The sequence below is a fragment of the Pinus tabuliformis genome, chromosome 8, assembly GCF_031772625.1.
Source record: "Pinus tabuliformis cultivar Carrire ecotype Pingquan chromosome 8, CPIR1, whole genome shotgun sequence".
NCBI classification, from domain to species: Eukaryota; Viridiplantae; Streptophyta; class Pinopsida; order Pinales; family Pinaceae; genus Pinus; species Pinus tabuliformis.
The window spans coordinates 521,822,062-521,835,129 of NC_142294.1; the positions used below are offsets into that span (position 1 = coordinate 521,822,062).

The 13,068-nt window shown below is 37.6% G+C and overlaps 1 pseudogene across 1 annotated transcript in view; it reads left to right on the forward strand.

Annotated features, from left to right (window-relative positions):
• Window positions 1-13,068, forward strand: part of LOC149236455 (outer envelope protein 64, chloroplastic-like) — a 348,403-nt pseudogene that overhangs the window by 162,558 nt on the left and 172,777 nt on the right. Inside the window, exons 5-6 of the transcript XR_016246219.1 lie at window positions 12,525-12,707; window positions 12,873-13,023. The product of XR_016246219.1 is annotated as an outer envelope protein 64, chloroplastic-like (transcript). The remainder of the gene's footprint in view (window positions 1-12,524; window positions 12,708-12,872; window positions 13,024-13,068) is intronic.

A 13,068-nucleotide genomic window follows, 5' to 3' on the forward strand; every position in this document is an offset into this window, starting at 1 on the left:
TTGGAGGGATATTATAGCTATTTCTAGCTCCAAATCTTGTACTATTTCCCTTCATCTTTTGGGCAGCCCTTTAAGAGGCTTTAACTCCATTGTAATATCATAATAAAATATCTCTTTTTCTTGTGGGAGCTTGAGTTTTACCCAAAGCATCATTTCTCTTCTTTTATGAGGATTTTGTGTAGGTGGATTAATTTTGCATCTTTTCTAACTTTCATTTTAGCTCATTTTGCATGCTTTAAAATTAACACAACCTCACCATCACATTTCAATTTCTAAGTTAAATTTTGCTACAAGTTTCACTTGATGCTTTGCATTTCATTCTTGCTTTGAAGTACAAGTTGATATTTTGCTTTAGAGCCTCTCATTTCTTACATGCAAGTATTTGGATACAATTTCCTTACTATAGGCTCATTTGTTATTTTGCTCACTTATTTTCCAAGCATACTTTATAAGCAAGAATTTCATTTTTAGCTTCATCTCATTTTCAATTGCTATAAGTTTATGGTTTGTGGCATTTACTTAGAGAAATTTACAATTCCATTTATTTATGAAACTTATGTTTATATGTCTTGTACAAGTTTGAGAGAAATTTTTCAGTGTTATCATTGTGAGTGTTTAAGGAAATGTAACTAGGTTCGGTCTTCATAAATGTACTTATTCTAGAAAAGAAATATTATTTTTATAATATATGTCAATGAGTTTCTTTCTCATTGAAGTAGGTCTAGCACATGTTAAGTGCTATAGGTGAGTCATATAGTCAAAAGGAAATGTTGATGGCCCTAAGGGCATGTTACACCATGTATGAATATGTATTAAAGTAGGTCTAGCGCATGTTAAGTGCTATAGGTGAGTCAAATAGTCAAAAGGAAATGTTGAAGGCCTTAAGGGCATGTTACACCATGTATAAATATCTTTAAAGTCGAGAATACCTCCAAGCAAAGTCAAGTCTCCTCTTATGCAAAGGCACCACCAAAGAAGCTCATTCAAGCATGTTACACCACCAAAGAAGCCATCCGAAGTAAGACAACAAGTCAGCCTACAAATTATCTTCTAGTCGGCCTAAAGGGAGGGATAGTCCTCTATATATAGAGGCTGTCCACTCCACTATAATGCCATCCATCTCTCTAAAATCAATGAAGGTAGTCGAGAAAAAGGGTGAAGAAGGGACGAAGAAAGGGTCTACAAGTATGGCGAAAATGGAGGAAGAAATACCAAAGCCTTGGAAGTCTATTCTAGGGCTAAAAGACAATCACACATGCGAAGAAGGAGAGGGTCTCTCTGTTGTCATAGCAGCCCTCTATTACAGTCACACAAACTTCATTATTTGGGATAAGAACATAAACCTAAAGGGTCTCCAAGACAAGTGAAGGAAGGAGGAAGAAGGCCGAAGTGAAGAGGATTGTTTCTAGGGCTAGAAACAGTCACACATGCGAAGAAGAGGTGGGTAAGTCTGCGGGTATAACAACAGGATCAAACAATTCATGAATTAGTGTTGGTTGGGTTTGAAATTAGGCCTATAAGGCCTCCCAAGTCAAGCGAAGAAGCCTATCTCTCTAGCAAAGGTAAAAGGACCCTAATTCCCTAGGGTACCTCCCACGCGTGCGAGAATTAGGGTTGCAGCGCTGTCACACTAAGCTTTCCACCATACACCAAGAAGGAAATCGAATGATCAAGAGAAGGATTGAGTATCCTTAGGTGAAGGATATCACTAAGGAAAAGTATCTCTTCTACAAGATCTACTTATAGTGGAAGGAAGAACGAAGTGCCAGAAGAAGGATGAAGTGCCGGAAGTAGGCAGACAGAGTGCTGGGGAAACATAGTGCAAACAAAAGGAAGGACTTGACTTGTGCTTGGAGGTTCTTCTAGTCAAGGGTCTAGGTTTTGGCATTGATCAAGAAAGAAGCTTCAATAAGAGAAAAGTTACCGAAGGGTTTTCCTCTCAAGAGAAGAGAGGTTTTGGCCCTGGTAGAGAGCCAACATCTTGTGTTCTTGTTCTTATGTTTTGGTAGCAGTTTGATGAAGTACACACACATGCATTAATAATAATAAGAAGAAGAAGATTAAGCTAACAAGAAAAAGTAAAAGGACTCCACAAATTGTTATCAAGTAACGAAGAATGACACTACACTTATTTTCCTTAGATTCTTCAACATAGTATCAGAGCTAAGGTGACACATCAAGGAAGGGGCATCTCAAGAACACTCATCAAGGAAGGACATCTACAAGGTTGAAGCTTCAAGCCAAATCTACTCATAGCAAGAAGAAGAGCCTTACATAAAGGCACTTGCAAAGAAGAGTAGATTGAAGCAGGACCTACATCAAGCTATGTTAAAATTTGCAACTAGGGCCAAAATCCATGTGGGTCTTCTTATTTGTGGCAATTGATATTTTTCATGGATTCCTCTTGTTGAGAGGTGTAGGATTGATCTAAAGATCATCCGATTCCGACATGTATTCATGGAGATTTGAATTTATTTGTGTTATGCGACAACTCGTCAAGGTCGGCCAACAACCAAATTGCCTCCACTTATCCTCCACGTTTTAGTATAAATAGAAGAGGACTTTAAGTCATTTGACACAAACTCACTCTTATGATCTCTCTTCATTCTGTTTTGGGTTTGATGAAGATGAGATCTAGAGGGAGTGCCCTAGGATATATGCTGCCCTAAGAAGACATGCCCTAGATCCAGATGCAGTCATGGGAAGGCTCTACGTTGCCCTAATGTGGTAGAAGCCTCACACTGTCATGGAGGACAACCCTTATGGTGGAGTCTAAGAAAGGTTCTATGTTGTCCGAAAGGAGACCTTTCACGGCAAGAAGAGGCTTAATGATGCCCTAACGCTGCCCTATATTACAGTCTAGTAGAAGTCCTAAACGTGGACCTTAACGCAATCATAAAGGAGGTTGTCATAGCACAATCCATGTGCCCTAAACATAGACCCTAAGACATTGCCATTATAGGATCTAAACACAGTCATCTAGACACAGAGGAAGGAAGGTATTGTTATGCCCTAGCCGCAGAAAATAGGAGGATTGTTTCAGCCCTAAACACAGTTAAGGCAGGAACATCTGGACACTGATAAGGGAGATATGCCATGCCCTAATCCGCTATTCTAAAAGAGTCAAGGACGCAGTCAAAGGTGGTCTTATGTGCTGTTTGTAAAAGCCTTTCACGCTGTCATAAGAGATGACCCTAACACTGTCATGGAGGTAGTCAAGGAGATGACCTTAACGTTGTCTATGGAAAGGCTTAATGCAGTCCATGGAGAGGCCTTGACGCAGGCAAGAAGACACCCTAATCTTAGCCATAAAGGAGAAGCCTTATCACATGTATGGAGATGCACTAGGAGCAGATCGGTGATTAGGTGTTGTCATAAAAGGAAGCTTAATAGCAATAGTAAAGCCTACTGTTCTAAGGCATGATTTAGGCATGTCTGGGAGCAGTTGTCTCTATATTAGAAGACTAAGGGCAAAGCTATTTGCATGGACCTGTTGAAGGAGTCTGCAACTATAGCCTAGCTGCTCTGCTAGGCTGTAAGCCATAGCAAGCAAGTATGCACTGAGTATAAATAGTTGCAGCATATTAGATGCAGCGACAGTGGTGCAACATACTGATGTGATAGGTGACAACATGATGGGGGCAACATGGTGCAGTATGGTGCAACACAATGGATGCATCGTGATGTAGCACAGTAATGATGGCATAACATGGTGCAACTCAGTGATGTGAGTAGTATAGCAACATGAATGTATTGCAACAACATGATGACGATGTATTGTAATATGCATAGTGCAATGAAGGGTACAACAATGCAACATGAAGGATGTAGCATAGTGATTGGGTGCAGCACAGTGTCGGGTGTAGCATGATGATGAGGTGCAACATGGTGATGAAATCACTTTGAAGGATCAGTTGAAGCAGTATGCCTTCACCTGAGTTCAGATCAGCTACCTCATGTGCTATCTTCATAGAGAAGATCTCTGATCTTATTTTGATAAGTCAAAATGTTGACTTTTGATGTATATGTACTATCTCTCTCTCTGTGCTGAACAATTGGAGAATATATAAGAATAATTGATCAAGGGTTTCCCCACATTAGGGTTTGTCCCTGGCTGGCGCCACATCTTGTGTCCTCTTGTCTTGGCTTGTTTTTTGATGTTTGTTTATGTTCTATTTGCAATTTACTGTCATGCTGATGTGATTGCTAATCTGGAATTGATATTGAGCTAAATGGAAAAATTGAAATAAATTGCTCTAAGCATAGAACATACCAAAAATTAACAAGCTACAAGTCATCAAACAAATCTCATCACCAGGCAAGTCCACTTGGAGAAGGCAACTTGAAGAACATCAAGATCCCAGGAAGGCAAGCCATCAAGTCTTCAAGGAAAAAGCAAATCCACTACATCTCAAAATCTATCAAGAAAGTACATGCCCCCTTTTGAATATACATCAATGTATTTTTGCAAGGAAAGCAATCAATTGGTAGGTACCAATAACTTTCTTGCATGGAAGAAGAGGACTGATTTACTTGTCAAGGAGAATGAACTCTTAGAACATGTCAAAGGGAATATCGCTATCCCTGCTAAGGAACAAACTCAAGCCTTAGCTAAGTACAATAAGGATGAGACAAGACCTCAAAGGATTATGATAGAATCAATCAAAGACTCTCTCACTCCTTAAGTCTCCAAATTTGAAACATCAAAAGAAATTTATGATAAGCTAGTAGAGCTATTCTCGGTATCCACAACCGGAGAAGTAATATCTCTAAGGAATGAATTGTACAAGATGAAGATAACAAAGGAAGGAATAACTCCCTACTTCACGAAAATCTATGAAATGAGAGATCAACTTCAAGAGCTTGGGGAAGTCATGTTTGACAGAGAGATGACAATTGTAGTACTCAATGCTCTACTTGAGGATTGGGGCAACTTCACATCAAGCATATATGCCAAGAAGGAAGCAACCACACTCAGTGAAATGTGGTCTCTATGCAGGACAAAGGAAACTAGACTTAAAGCAAAGGAAGATGTGGGATCAAAGGAGCAATCATTTGCTACCATGCCAAGAGAAAGGGAAAATTTGGAAAATTTGGTCCACGAAGAACAAACAACAAAGACATGTCCAAAATCCAATGTTTTGGATGCCAAGAATATGGACACTACAAAAGGAATTTTCCTAAGCTTAAGAAGGACAACAACAACAAAAGAAATAGGGAAGAAGCTCACATGACTCAAGAGATGAAAGAAGAAGAAAAGAAGCAAAAGAAGGAGGATTCTCCGAATCTCTACTATGACTATGTCAAACTCTTTCCTTCAAGTCTTCTTTCAAAGTTTTGAGTAGGATAGGAGCATCTTCTAGAATCTAGAAGCATGAAGTACATAGAGTTCTAGATACTCATGAAGATGTAGCATTTATAATGAGAATAAAAATGCATAGGTAGAAATATCTTCTAGACTTTAGGAGCATGGTAGATATCAGTGTTGTGAAAATTGCGATATTATTGCCTGATTTTTACGCAATTCTTTTTTTTCACAAAAAATCGCGACAACTTGAAAAAATCGTGATTTTTCGTAAAAATCACGATTTTTTCGATTTTTTTATGAGGAGGAGGTGACACAACCTACCCAAGCTACCCCTGTCACCAGTACAGGACGTGGTCTACGTCCTGTAGCTCCTAGTTCTTTAGCTTCTAGAGCACAACAGAGTCCACTGCCAACTCCACTGCCATCTACATCTAGAGGGGCAGAGGAAATCAGTAGTATTAGAATTTAGTTATTTGGTTCATTTCATTGTATATGACATTATGACTCATGATATGAGATACATTATTATGTTTTTTGTTGATATTTTGAGGCTGAGTTGGGACTCAGGAGTCATGACTTACTATTCAGGACATGATTCACTAACACTAGAAATGATATTACACATCTTATATATTAGTTCTTTTATCATATTTATGTGTCAATGTATTTATTTTATGTTGTAGATGCTTCAGATATTAAAAAAATTGAAAAAATATGAATATTTTTGTATTTTACGATTTTTTCCCGATTTTTACCGATTTTTTCCCGATTTTTACGATTTTTCCTGATTTTTTCCACTCGCCGATAATATCCTTAAAATGATTACTACAACATGGTAGATATAGTTCAAGATATTCATATTGAAGGAGCATACCTAGTATAGGACCTCATCCATGATAAAAGAAGATTGATCATGATTAAGAATCTTAGAAGACCTCCATCATCAAAAGAAAAGAAACATTTGCAAGGCAAGGGCCTTTAAGATCCTATAATGGAATCTTAAAAGAAGGTTCATGAACCAAAGCAGATGTCTCATTGGGTATCCCATTCATGGGATTCAAGAAAAGGATGATATGCAGGGAAGCTAAGATGAAGTAAGAAGGGCCACACCAAGGACAACCAAATGAAGCTAAGATGATCAAAGGAGAATCAAGATGAGGTATGTATACATCAAATTTTAGTCATGTTATCATTTGTATATTATTGAGTCATGGGAATAGTTCTATAACATGATCAAATATGAAAGAATCTCTTTCACCAAGGACATGCTCGAAGGCATGTCTGCAATGAAGGTCAACAAAAGAATATGCTCACATAAGGAGTATAAGATTGTTGACTACGAAGCAAGAAGAAACGCTGACTGGTCCAAGAAGCAAGCAATAAAGAAATGCTCTCACAAGAAGCATAAGATGGTTGACCTATCTATCTAAGAAGAAGCAAATGAAGAAAGAGATCAAGCATGTGAAGAACACCATGATCACCAAGAATCACTATCTGACAAGATACTTTGAAGATATCTCCCGAAAGAAGGCAGGACAACTCTGACAAAGGAAGGAAGGACCCTTGACACCTATGAAGGCCTTGGAGATATAAAAGATGCAGATAACTGATTCTACTCTACAAAAATGTTGTGATGAAGAAGCCATCCAATAAAAGAAGAGCAATGTTGAAGCAATATCAGGATGAAGTCATGATGGGCTATTAGGTCAAAGCATGTAAACAAGCAAATACAACGAAGCATCCATGAGAAGAGTATTCCAAAGCATGGACAAATGATAAAGGAGTAGCCAAATGACAAGAAAACCTGATGTACGGTAAGAAAGACACTTTCCACGAAGGAAGCAATGACATGACAAACCAAGAAGGAAAGTGATCAATGGATGGTGCCCTACCTAGAAGAAGTTCGAACAAAGACTTCATGACATCAAAGAAAGGAAGGAGATCAAGCAACTGAAGGACCCATGAAGAAGAAGTTGCCGATGAATGAAAGAGTCCCTAGTAAAGAGGGAGCTCTGACAAGTCCCTAATCAAGAGGGAGTTTTGGATCACCCCTGATTGCAAATGAATGACAATTGTGTTTTTCCATTTCATGGGTCATGCACTAGACCAGTACTAACAACCGTAAGTCTAGATGAAAGCCATAAATGGAAATGTTGACACAAGATAGACACAACTTCTTGTCTTCACTTGGGAAGAAAGAATGGGAGGATTAGGTAATCATTTGGCATCCGATACTCTTTAAGGATGTGTAGGGCATCCAAGACAAGAGTAGGCAAGAGGACTGATATTTTTTGAGGGTTGGGAATCCAAGATAAGAATAGTTGTAGAAGGTCATACTTAGAGAACACCCGGGTGGGTATGTACCTTGAGAGACAATGATGAAGGTGTCTATAAATCATTGGTCTCGCCAGCATTGTAGCTCATGATCTCATGAAGAGATGGAGCTGTTAGTCAAGGCCTTGCACTGTGACAATGCTGATGGATATGATGCTATAACAGATGGATTGCAAATCTGGTTTCTCTTATGTGAATTCTTCAAGATTGATAATAGCCAAACACCTTGTAATGTTGTATGAATACCTCCCTAGTTAAGAGGGAGTGTTGAAGGAAATGTAACTAGGTTCGGTCTTCATAAATGTACTTTTGATATTTGTACTTATTCAAGAAAATAAATATTATTTTTATAATATATTTCAATGAGTTTCTTGCTCATTGAAGTAGGTCTAGCACATGTTAAGTGCTATAGGTGAGTCAAATAGTCAAAAGGAAATGTTGAAGGCCTTAAGGGCATGTTACACCATGTATGAATATGTATTAAAGTCAAGAGAATACCTCCAAGAAAATTCAAGTCTCCTCCTATGCAAAGGCACCACCAAAGAAACCCATTCAAGCATGTTACACCACCAAAGAAGCCATCCAAAGTAAGACAACAAGTTGGCCTACAAATTGTCTTCTAGTCGGCCTAAAGGGAGGGACAATCCTCTATATATAGAGGCTGTCCACTCCACTATAACGCCATCCATCTCTCTGAAATCAGCGAAGGTAGTCGAGAAAAAGGGTGAAGAAGGGACGAAGAAAGGGTCTACAAGTATAGCGAAAAAGGAGGAAGAAATACCGAAGCCTTGGAAGTCTGTTCTAGGGCTAAAAGACAGTCACACGTGCGAAGAAGGAGAGGGTCTCTCTGCTGTCATAGCAACCCTCTATTACAGTCACACAAACTTCATTATTTGGGATAAGAACATAAGCCTAAAGGGTTTCCAAGACAATCGAAGGAAGGAGGAAGAAGGTCGAAGTGAAGAGGATTGTTTCTAGGGCTAGAAACAGTGACACATGCGAAGAAGAGGTGGGTAAGTCTGTGGGTATAACAACAAGATCAAACAATTTATGAATTAATGTTGGTTGGGTTTGAAATTAGGCCTAGAAGGCCTCCCAAGTCAAGCGAAGAAGCCTATCTCTCTAGGAAAGGAAAAAGGACCTTAATTCTCTAGGGTACCTCCCACACGTGCGAGAATTAGTGTTGCAGTGCTGTCACACTATGCCTTCCACCATACACCAAGAAGGAACTCGGATGATCAGGAGAAGGAATGAGTATCCTTAGGTGAAGGATATCACTAAGGAATAGTATCTCTTCTACAAGATCTACTTATAGTGGAAGGAAGAACGAAGTGTTGGCGGGAGGACGAAGTGTCGGGGAACGAAGTGCCGAAAGGAGGTAGACAAAGTGCCAGGGAAACATAGTGCAACGAAAAGAAAGGACTTGACTTGTGCTTGGAGGTTCTTCTAGTCAGGGGTCTAGGTTTTGGCATTGATCAAGAAAGAAGCTTCAATAAGAGAAAACTTACCGAAGGGTTTTCCTTTCAAGAAAAGAGAGGTTTTGGCCCTTGCAGAGAGCCAACATCTTGTATTCTTGTTCTTATGTTTTGGTAGCAGTTTGATGAAGTACACACACATGAATTAATAATGGAGGTTCTTCTAGTCAAGGGTCTAGGTTTTGGCACTGATAAAGAAAGAAGCTTCAATAAGAGAAAGCTTACCGAAGGGTTTTCCTTTCAAGAGAAGAGAGGTTTTGGCCCTTGCAGAGAGCCAACATTTTGTGTTCTTGTTCTTATGTTTTGGTAGTAGTGTGATGAAGTACACACACATGCATTAATAATAATAAGAAGAAGATTAAGCTAACAAGAAAAAGTAAAAGGACTCCACAAATTGTTATCAAGTAACGAAGAATCACACTACATTTATTTGCTAGATTCTTCAACATTGAGCACTTCATTTACTTGTGGCAATTTCCTTTTGCAAAACATCAATATATTTGCATCACTTTAATTCATTTACAAACTAATTTCCTTTTCTAATTGAAGTAACATTTGCAATTTACTTTGAGCACTATCTCATTTCCATTATATTGAAACATTGCAAATCTCTCTCAGGAAAACTTACTTGCATATCATTTAGGCATTTTAGCGTAGTTTGCATTTTAACTCAATCAACCTCCAAGCATAAACTTGTTTGATAGAAATCTTAGGGAATAGACATTCTTGGGAAGTTCTTCCAATTGGTACAAAGTAAGGTAAAGTGTGTGTGACTCTGCAGTTATGAAGGTGGTTTGTCCCCTTGTAGGAACGATGGCACATGCTGGCTAGTAAAACTCAAGGGAAGGGTATTATTAACGACACCATCGTGTCCTTAACCCCTCTTTCTTACAGTCACCCCAATTTTTACCCTTTGGAAAGATTTCAAGAGGAAGATCTCTTACTTAGAATAGACATTTAGTTTAAGATTAACCAAGATAATTACATCTAACCTTAGTTAAGTGCATTTCATATTAACACACTTTACTTTTAAAGCTATTTTACTTGCAATTTATTTATATACTTGTCATGATGAAAATGTTTTGAATTGATTATTTTGTAAAATCGCATATGGGCAAATACCATATCTTTCATTTTGCATGTGAAGTTTTAGTTTGTTTCATTTTGCAAGTGAAGCTTTAGCTTGTTTCATTTTGCAAGTTATTGCTCCTTTACATGCTCTAGCATTGTGAATGATTATACTTTGAAAGCATTTCTTTGAAAACAATTTTAAATCTTGCAAGTGATATAATTTTTTCTAACATCTATTTGATTGACAAGGTTACTTGTGTTTCACTTTGAAACATTTCATTTTTGGAGCAAGTGTTATTTATTTTGAAGCAATATTGAAAGCACTGGTCTTATATGCTTATCTTTGATTTATGTGTTGATGGTTATTGAAGTATATTTCATTTCATATTGCTCATCATATTTGCTCATAATCTCAAGTAATCTAAATTAACCTTAACATCTCCTAGAAACCTCACATCATTTTTTACTTAGCTTTCCATTTAGGGACCACCCCCCTTAGCTTGCCTAGGAGAGAGCTTAAATGGAGAGAGAGTTGGGAATAGGTGACAACCCCATCTCTTAAATTTTCCACCAACCACACCTTGTGGGGTTAAGGGCTTTTCTCACTAACTTAGGTGTGTGTGTAAGGCATAAACAAGGCGCAAGCGTTAACAATAGATAATGGATTTACTTGTCTTTTCTAGTTTATAGTATTTTTTATAATTGTTGACTCTTTCATATTTATTATGATATTTTTTGTAAACAATATATGACAATTTAAGTTTGCAGTTTGAAGTTGGCAATTAATGAATGACACATTTCATTTCATGTTAGATATTCTTTGTTATCGTTTGGTTACTTGGTAATGGTAATGGTTACAAGTACAAGTTACAACTTTATTTGATCAATGATGATAAATGTTATATATTGAATTTTGAAAGCTTGAAACTTTAAGATTGACAAATCATGAGACTTGATATGTTATATGTTACTAACTTGTGGACGTGGTTGATGGAGATTATAACATCTAGATGATTGATGTTATATGGTTCAATCCATGTTTTTATGCTTTTTATATCTAATTCATCATTACATGCTTTTGTTGACATATATGCATCAAAATATATAAAAATATATATTATATAAAAATTCGCTCCCGAGCAGGGAGCTTTTGAAAATGTCGCTCCCTGCTCCCGCTCCCAAGTAACTTTGGTCTATTGAGTTTTTTAGATATAGGCTTACAATTTCTGTCAATCCAAAAATTTACTATGTTCCCCCCAGTTTTTGGAATAGGGGAGTAGGGAGACGTACAAGGGGCGTGTGTGGGAGCACCCCCCAAATTTTAGGAAAATTCAGCTGGGATGGGGGGATGTAGGGGTACCTCGCATAGGAGACCCAGTGTCTAAAATTATAAAATATAAAAATATTAATGATAAAATCACAACAGTAACAATTCATCCCATGCAAATTCATTATTGTGCAATCTAGTGGAAATGATACAATCCTGCCTATCTTGAAATCCTAAAGACTGTTAAGTCTGCTGAATTTTGAATGCAATATGAAATTCTATGTTCTTCGTATGTAGTCTAATAAGGTTGGACCACTCTCAAACATCATGAAACAATTAATGGAATTCTCCTTATCTTACCTAAAGTGACATTCTCCTTTAGATTTTTCTATCTTTTTACTTTAAGAATTTAATATTACCATTAATTACCAAGGTCCTAGACTTGCCAGAGCTCTATCCCTTATTTTTTGTTCTATTTTCATGGGTTGTTAGACAAAAAATCTTTGGGAGGGGGAGCACCTAGATGTCCCCCTTCTAAAGGTGGGGTGTGACCAATCCCCTTTTGGGGAAATGTGTCCCCCCCACACTTGGGAAACGTTTCCCCATGCATTACCCTGAGTTTTCCCCAAAGGAGGACATGGGGAAATGTGGGTGGGGGTCGTGCCCTCATGGAAGAATAAAAAATTAATATACACCTACATATACTAACAAAAGTTTTCATTTATTGGAATCTCAAACCTATGCTTTGTTTTCTATAACAGTTAGCCATTTGATATATAAATTGCTACTTATCTTGTGATCAAGGTGTAGAAACTATGCAAAAGAATACACCAATATCCCATCTGTGTGTTGGATATCTAGACACTTAGAAATGAGTGGACATTTCTTGATTAGGAAATGTCTTGTGCATGTCTGGCACATAGGTCACGTGTGTGTCAATTTTGGCCAATTGTTAATGTCTTGTGTATTGTCATTGATAAAATATTTTCAAGATATTAATAAAAAATTGATAAAAAACTGAGCTACCCTGTAATTATACCAAGTTGATCATATTTGTCATCTTATGCAGGTTTGTTTACAAGGGATCCAGATATTTTGCGTCATGTTGGTCATATACTACTACAGTTGCCATTCATGGAGTACAGGCAACCAAGGCGTATTATAATTGCAGATGATTGCTTTCAGGTTACAGATATTCCTAATGATCGAACAGTGAATGTAGTTACTCGGTCCACCGAAAAATTATTTGGACGTAAGTAATTATCTTTTTTAAGATTGTTATTGCAGTTGCCCACAATGCAAAGGAATATGTGTTCGAAGATTACATTTGCAATATGTAACATAGTAAAGCTGACCTTGTTAGAGTAAGCATTAAATGCTAATATCTGTCCATATTTTGGCTTCTTTAATATGGCAGGTGAAGTTTTAAATCACATGAGCCTCGGCAATTATCTTGCTACCGAAGTTCCAAGCTTAAAGTATTTTCAAAATGAAGAAGAGAGCAGAAATAGTGAAGGTGGGGTTTCTGCTTTGAAGGCTCTTTGGAGTGCATTACGCCTTCTTCAGAGGTATAATGATTGTGCTTCAAAGCTTTATTTCATAACATGCATATT